This window comes from Tupaia chinensis, unplaced genomic scaffold, assembly GCF_000334495.1.
Source record: "Tupaia chinensis unplaced genomic scaffold, TupChi_1.0 Scaffold000355_1, whole genome shotgun sequence".
NCBI lineage: Eukaryota > Metazoa > Chordata > Mammalia > Scandentia > Tupaiidae > Tupaia > Tupaia belangeri.
The window spans coordinates 14,759,621-14,767,541 of NW_006159850.1; the positions used below are offsets into that span (position 1 = coordinate 14,759,621).

The 7,921-nt window shown below is 43.4% G+C and overlaps 1 long non-coding RNA gene across 2 annotated transcripts in view; it reads right to left on the minus strand.

Moving 5' to 3' along the window:
- Positions 1-295: 295 nt before the first annotated feature.
- LOC102483659 (uncharacterized) overlaps positions 296-7,921 on the minus strand; it is a 23,142-nt gene continuing 15,516 nt past the window's right edge. For both annotated transcript variants that reach the window (XR_335199.1, XR_001370672.1), the window contains exon 3: positions 296-375. This is a non-coding gene — a long non-coding RNA (uncharacterized LOC102483659). The remainder of the gene's footprint in view (positions 376-7,921) is intronic.

Consider the following 7,921-nt stretch of genomic DNA (forward strand, 5'->3'; position numbering starts at 1 on the left):
GTGACCTTGAGCTCCAATCTTCTGGAGCATTGGTTTCTTTATCTGAAAAACGGGAATAAAAATGGTGTGTGTATCTTATGAACGGGGTTAAGATATGAATTAAAAAGGATAATATATCCAAAGTGGGCAGTGACCAATGGCTGACAATGGCTGCTTCAGCACCGACACCTCCAGCTCGATAGGCAGAAAATATTTTTCAGGATGGGGAAGAGGATACACCAAGCGTAGTGCTGCAGCTTCTGGTGGCTAACTCCAGAGGGCTGACGATGCTTTTTCTTACCTCCGGAGTCAATTCAGGGGGCGGAAATCAGCACTGAGGACAGCTCCACAGCAGCCACCAGGGCAGAAGGTGCAGGCCTTGAGTCGGACTATCACCTGTAGCAGTGTTTTAATAAAACAGAGGGTCGATGCACAATCGACACTGGAGCATTTAAAAATTACACAAAGGAGAAAATCAGGGACTGTAAGCACAACGCGTATTGCCGACAGCTAAATATTGTGCTAGGAACTTTCCGTTCTGTTGGTTTGTGTGTGTGTTTGTGGCCAAAAATTGAAAAACTACTGACCCATTAGATTACTTTATTCTAGAAAAATCCATTTTCAACCTAATTCTGACTTGATGATGGGTGTGTCTCCTCTGATCCAAGCTGCACGTGCCATTTCTCCTGTTCTAGTCACATGGAGAAAGAATCTCCAATGGCCCAGCAAGTTACACCTTTGGGTCTTAAGGTAGCACCCCAAATATCAAAATTACTGGGACCAACAGGAAGTATAAGTAAACTGCTGGACGCCCACATGGCTGACCACAGTTCAAGTCCAGGACCCGGTGGCTTGTAACTTATGCAGGGCATGTGTGTATGTGTGTCCAAAATCCCAAGAGGAGAATGAAGGAGAAGGGACTGTGGCAAGGCCATCCACCCTGGGGGGTGATTTCTCACTTTCTCTCTCTGGCTCTTTGGCAAGTGTATGTGCCCTATCGTAAAAAAAAAAAAAAAAAAAAATCTCTCTTATAAAAAAGAAAAGTATTTTTTGACTAAAAAACACTGAGTCAAAATTTAGATAGACACTTGGAATTTTATCTATCAGATGCTAAATAATCAACAAAAATATTTTCCTCTACAAAATTGATAAACTGGGGAGTTCTGTGTAAAAGCTGGCACTTTTAGGCCTAAACAGTTTTCCTTATGAGCTCAGAAGACTTCTACAGAGTCCCTTTTTGCTTAGAATACCAGTCTGGGTTAACATCCACCAAAGAGGGACCAGCAGTTGGCATAATGGCTATGTCGCTGGATTCTCATATAGTCCACCGCTGTTTGAGTCCCAGATCCAGTGGCTTAAACTGATGCCAGGCACTTGTGCGTGCATACCCAAGATCCCACGAGGAAAATGGAGGAGAAGGGATTGTGGCGTGGCCATCCCCCCTGGGGAGTGATTTCTCGCTTTCTGTCTGTCTCTCTCTGTCTTTCTGGCAAGCATACACGCCCTATAGCAAAAACCTCTCAAAAAAAAAAAAATCTACCAAAGAGATTCTATAAAAGTTGTTTCAACCTCAGGCCACAAATTTAGCTCTTAGAAAATACCTTGCTGGGACCAACAGATGGCATAATGGTTATATCAATGGACTCCCACATAGTTGACCGTGGTTCAAGTCCTGGACCAAGTAGCTTAAAATTCATGCCAGGCACATGTGTATGGATGCTCAAGATTCCAAGAGGAGAATGGAGGAAAAGGGACTATAGTGGGGTCATCCTGCCCCCCCTCCGGGGGGGGATTTCTCATTTTCTGTTTCTCCCTAGAAAAACAAGAAAAGAAAATATTTTGCCAATGATCCCATGAGCCCCTGAAAGGACTGGACTCAGATGAAAATTCCCTTCATTAAATCCTGCATCTTGCATTTATGAACATGACAGAGAGAGAGACCTGTGTTAAGCTCACAGCTGAGCACAGAGGTAAAACGAATTAGAAGAGAACGTGTATGCCAAGTGATCCAAACAGCGACCAACTGCTAGCTGAGAAGCCATATCTTTCATTCCAGGTGCGATGGTCTTTCTCACCAAATACACAAAATCATAGTTAGTACGGTCAAGTAACAGAGACATGAAATTATGACGTCACTGAGAGAAAAGACTTCTTTCTCATAAATGGTTAGAGGGTAAACATTGCCCATATTTTCCAACTTGACTGTTTATGGCAAAACGCATCTTCTTCCCACAATGATCCTATGCATGAGTAAGACATCTAAGCTTTCCTCCCCCAGATTTCAAAGGGTAATATATTTGCCCATCCAGCCTTCACTTCCCTCTTCTCAAAGCACCCTAGCTTCCTTTCGAGTACTTAACTCATCTCTTTGGGGGTGTAATCATCTGGGCCTTGTCTTGTCCTTTGAGGTGTGTCTATGTACAAAAACTTGCAGCAGCCAGACATTTCTTTCTTAGCGTTTTACTCATGAGCAGACGGCCACAGAGACTGACCCTGGTAGGGTTCACGCCTGCCCAGTATCAAGGTCCCAACCTTGCTGATACCTCCTGCATCATTGCCCTTCACAGTAATCTTGGTTCTGCCTCATCCCCAATGGTTCTTGAGCCTCCAGAGAATCTATGAGCTCTCAGTTCCCTCCGTTGAATTCTCCTTTGCTTAAATGGATTTGAACATGTTTCTGTTGCCTGCTGCTAAGGGTAATACTCAAAATATTTAATAACTAACCCATCTGAGCCAGATGCACTGAGCGATCAGAACAGGTGTCAGCCATAAAACTGCTATAACTGTTCTGGCTAAAGATCAGCCCAGTTTTCAGCCAAAGAAGTACGACAAAAACACAGGCCAAGGAGCGGCCGTATAGTATGATGGTTAAGTGCTGTACAGATGAAGCCAGATCCCCTATGATCAACTGGGGTTCAAATCCTGGCTCCAGCAGCAGCACACCATGAACACACGTCCAGAGTCTAAATGGGCCCAGAGTTCTCATGGAATGGAGAATTGAAGATAGAAGGACTGTGGTATAACCAGCCCTCACTGTGGGATTCTGAGCTTTCTTCCTCTTATGTTACCCCCTCTCTGTGCTCAGGCCTATAGTAAAATTAAATAAACAAACTACCATAAACAAACAGCAAAAAAACACAGATCAAAACACCCTGGTATTCATGACTCATAGAAATAATCTCATTTACAAGGAATCACAAGGTAGGGACCTTTGCCAGTCTCAGAATAAGGATTTAATCAATATTGAGTCAATGAATGAATGAATAAACTGTCAGTTTCCCAGAAAATATATAGGAGAATCGTGAACCTGACCTGTCACCTGCATATGTTTTAGAGTTGGGCATATTCTTCTTCCCTCACAGAGGGATTTAGGTCTAATGTATCCACTAATATTATGTAAATAAGTGTAATTAGCACATACATAAACACTTACAAAAGTATAATAGTGATGTAACTTTGTTTTTCTTTTTTTTTTGGAGAGGTTTCTGCTATAGTATGCAAGGGCTTGCCAGAAAGAGGGAGACAGAGACAGAAAGTGAGAAATCACCCTCCAAGAGGATGGCCATGCCACAATCCCTTCTCTGCCATTCTCCTCTCAGGATCCTAGGCATGCACGCACACGTGCCTGGCATGAGTTTAAGCCACCGGGTCCGGGACTCAAACCATAATCGACTACATGAGAGTCCAGCAACATAGCCATTACGCCAACTGCTGGTCCCGTGATATAACTTTTTTTTAGAGAGATTTTTGCTAGGGCACATGCACTCTCTGGAGAGAGAAAGCAAGAAATCACTACTCAGGGGGGATGACAATGCCACAATCTCCTCTTGGGATTTTGGGTATGTAGGCACATGAACCCAGTGTGAATTTTAAGTCTCTGGGTCTGGGACTTGAACTGTGATTGACTACGTGGGAGTCCAAGAACATAGCTATTACACCATTCCATTACTGGTCCCATAATATAACTTTTTATCAGACCTTATTGTTACCTTCTGTTTATGGAAAGTAATATTTTTTGATTAATGGTATGGAGATACTTTATAAAATAAACTATTTAAGTAAAAATGAGGCTTTTTTGAGGGGGTGAGGTTTTTGCTATACATCATATGCACTTATCAGAAAGACAGAGAGAGACAGAGAGACAGAAAGTAGAAATCACCCCCAAGGTGGGATGGCCACACTGCAATCCCTTCTCCTCCATTTTCCTCTCAGGATCCTGGGTATACACGCACACGTGCCCGGTGTGAGTTTAAGCCACCTGGTCTGGAACTCAAACCACGGTCGACTCCACGGGAGTCCAGCAACATGGCCATTACTCCAACTGCTAGTCCTGAGGCTTGATTTTTTAAAATTATATAAGGGTGCAGGCAGTTCAAAGATCATTAGGCCAACAGAAGAACATCTGACACTGAGGGAACACCATCTCACAGAGGGTAGACAAAGAACCTAACCTCAAGATGAAGGCTTGAATCTTGGCTTCTTCCTGGACCCTCTAAACAAGCATCCCCTCCTCCCTCTACCTCTGTCCCTACATGGTCTACATCCATTGAACAAGAAGTGGCAGCACCTGCAATTTCCACGTAATTATTAAGAAGGGTGGCACCTAAGTGCAGCCACAAAGTCATGTACAAAATCCAACTATGACAGCAAACTGAGGTCAGGAGTCCCTCACACACAGTCCCCTGGGCAGCTGCTGGTGCATACACGCGTTAGACAGTTTTGCCGTAGGCTGGGTCAGTTCAGTGACCTAGACGAGAAAGACTGTCAGTGTCCCAGTTCCACGGTTCCGAGCTGTGTGTCTTATCCTTCCGTTCTCACTGTTCATATAAAAGTGGACTCCAGGCCCAGCCATGGTGGCACTTGCTGCTAAGATGCTGTGCCCCATGGACTAGAATCATATGAGAGGCCTGGGTTAGATTCCCAGTACAACGTAAAGGCTGAATATGGTGGTCCGTGCTTATAATCCCAGAAACTCAGGTGACTGGGCAGGAGAATGGCAAGCTTGAGGCTGGCCTGGGCAACATAGTGAGACACTGTTTTAAAGAGAGCCAGGCATGGTGGTGCATGCCGATAGTCCCAGTTGGCAAGCTGAGGCAGTTCTTGACATAGTAAAATTCTATCTAAAAAGCTTTTTTAAAAAAATAGAATACTCAGGACCAGCAGATGACATAATAGTTATGTCACTGGACTCCCATGTAGTCAGCTGCAGTTCAAGTCCCTGATCCAGCAGCTTAAAATCATGCTGGGCACATGTACATGCATGCCCCAAATCCCAAGAGAAGAATGGTGGAGAAGGGATTGCAGCATGGCCATCTCCCTGGGGATGATTTCTCCCTTTCTGTCTCTCTGTCTCTCTGGAGAGCACATGCATCATATAGTAAATATCGCTTTAAAAAAAAAAAAAAGCAAGAAGTATATTCTGTGGGGCCAGCAAGTAGTATGGTAATTAAGGTGCTGGACTCCCACACAGCCTACCACAGTTCGAGTACTGGACCAGGAGATTTGAAAATCATAGATGCAGGGCCAGCAGGTGGTGTGGTGGTTAAGGGCACTGGGTTCCCATATAGCCAACCATGGTTCAAGTCCTGGACTTGGTGGCTTCCTTTCTCACTTTCCCTCTCTCTCACTCTGTCCCTCTCTGGTCACATTAAAATAAATAAATAAAGTTAAATAAAAATAATTCTCATTTAAAAAAAGAAAGAAAATCATGATAGGTGCATGTGCATACATGCCCAAAATCCCAAGAGGGGAACGGAGAAGGAACTGTGCATTGTTTATGACTTTTTCCTTAAACAAGGTGACTTTTAAAATTCAAGTAACATCTACATAACTAAATGTACATTTATATATACATTCTTACACACACGTCAGCAACATTACTAGCCAGAAGGCCTATTTCAGATCAATTATTTTTAGGGCGAGATACTGGTAGGACCACAGTCCCAATCTTGAATTTTTTAAAAAAAGACCAAAGAGCAACAAAAATGAAATAATATCTGTTAAACAGATACCATCACACTTACCTAACCAACTACGTTGCTACAAAGCAAAACTTGTAAACTGCAAGTGGCATAGTGGTTAAGGCATTGGACTCCCACATGGCCAACCATGGTTCAAGTCCTATATCTGGCCACTTGCTTTCTCACTTTTTCTCTGTCTCTCTGTGTGTCTCTCTCTCTGGTGAGTGCACATGTCCTATAGCAAATTTTTAAAATAATAAAATCAAATAACTATATATATTTTTAATTGTAAGCTGATAGTCTGCGGATTGAATCAGACTCATAGACTTGGGAAGAGGGGAGTGGAGGAAGGCAGGCAGGCAGGGGAGTACTTATTAGAATAAATTGTCCGATCTCTTTTTTTTAATTTAGATTATTCCTATAAAATCTAGATATTCTGAAGTGTTTATCTAAATAACTCAGATTTAGTTTCACTGATAGAAATTGGCAGTTCTACATACTTCTCTACCCCAGAATTCTACACTGAGATCAAATCTTAGTAACTGGTCCCTTCGACCATCTTCCTGAGGAGCTCCACAATTCTCCAGTGTATGCCGTCCCTCATTGCCAAGCGCTGACAACCCCAACTTATTTCAAGTACAGGTCTGCTGTATAGTAGTGCTTGGCTGCAGGGCACTGACAACCACCTGCTGCTCCACATATTTAACTGTTGATTTTCTGCTGCAGCACTGCACTCCCTAAGCCTGGGTGTTTATCATAGATCAACACCAGGTATATAAGCCAATCCATGAATAATGAATTAGTATTACTAGGAATCTTCAGACAAGTACAAGGAAAGGTCTGCACACTGGGTAAGCTAAGCCAGCCCAACCAATTTATGATAGACAAACATTTATTTCCTCAAGTTTTAATTTTGAGCACACTTCTTAGTTCTGCTAGAAAAAATCTGGCCTTGGAAAAATGGGAAAGGGTAAGGTCTATATTGAAGCCAAGGAGAACCTGGCTGGATTTAGGGATGGGGAAGGATAGGAAAGGGTGACCTGAAGACCTACTGTCATGACAATGTCATGATTACCATTATTATTTGTTGCCATTCTAGGTGCCAGGCACTGGTCTCTTGCATGATCTCAGGCAGCACTGTAAGTACGGGCCTCGTTGCCTCATTCTACTGAAGAGAAAAGAGAGTCTCAAAGAGATGATGCAATTTGCCTAAGGCCAAATGAGCAGAACCTAGATTTGAACCCAGATCTGTTAGATGCTAAAGCTCGGGGTCTTGAGTCATGGTACTACAGTCATCACAGTCCAGGAAGCCTACCTTTAACAGGGCAAGAGTTAGGCTAACAGGTCCGTTTGCTCAGGAGGCAGTGTGCTAGGAATACCTACTGCTAATTGGTTAAGCTCACGCTTTTCTTGACTCCTGTACAGTTGATAGTTGAAGGGGAATTCTCAGAGTTCCCTGCAGAACTTTCTAGCTCTCAAGTCATTAGTTATGAAAGCAATTTATTCATGCATTTATTCGATCAGTGTTGTTTCATGGAGGGTCTGGGACATGCCAGGCATAGAGACAGAGCAGAAGGCCCTCTACCAAATTCTTTACAACTATAAAGTATTCCAAGGAGGTCTAGTTTGCCATGGTACGGCCTGGAGATCTAGGAGTAAACAAGATGGCAATAACAATTTCCAGCTTTGGATCTGGTGGTCCTGATTGCTCCCGAAACTGTTCAGGTAGCCAAAGAAGGCCTCCCCTGGTGCTCCTCACTCATAATTTCCACTCAGAGTGATTGGCAGGAGAGATAAAACTCCAGGACTGTATTTCATCCCAGCAACTCAAGCATCCCAAATTCCTGGCCGGCCACAGTGTTCAGCCCTTGAGTAGGGACTTGAAGAGTCTTGAAATAGCCCCATGGTGTTCCCTGTGGGGCCTCCAGGCAGCTTTGACAAGGTCCAGTTGGCATTTGCTATAAAGATCTATTAAATCCAGG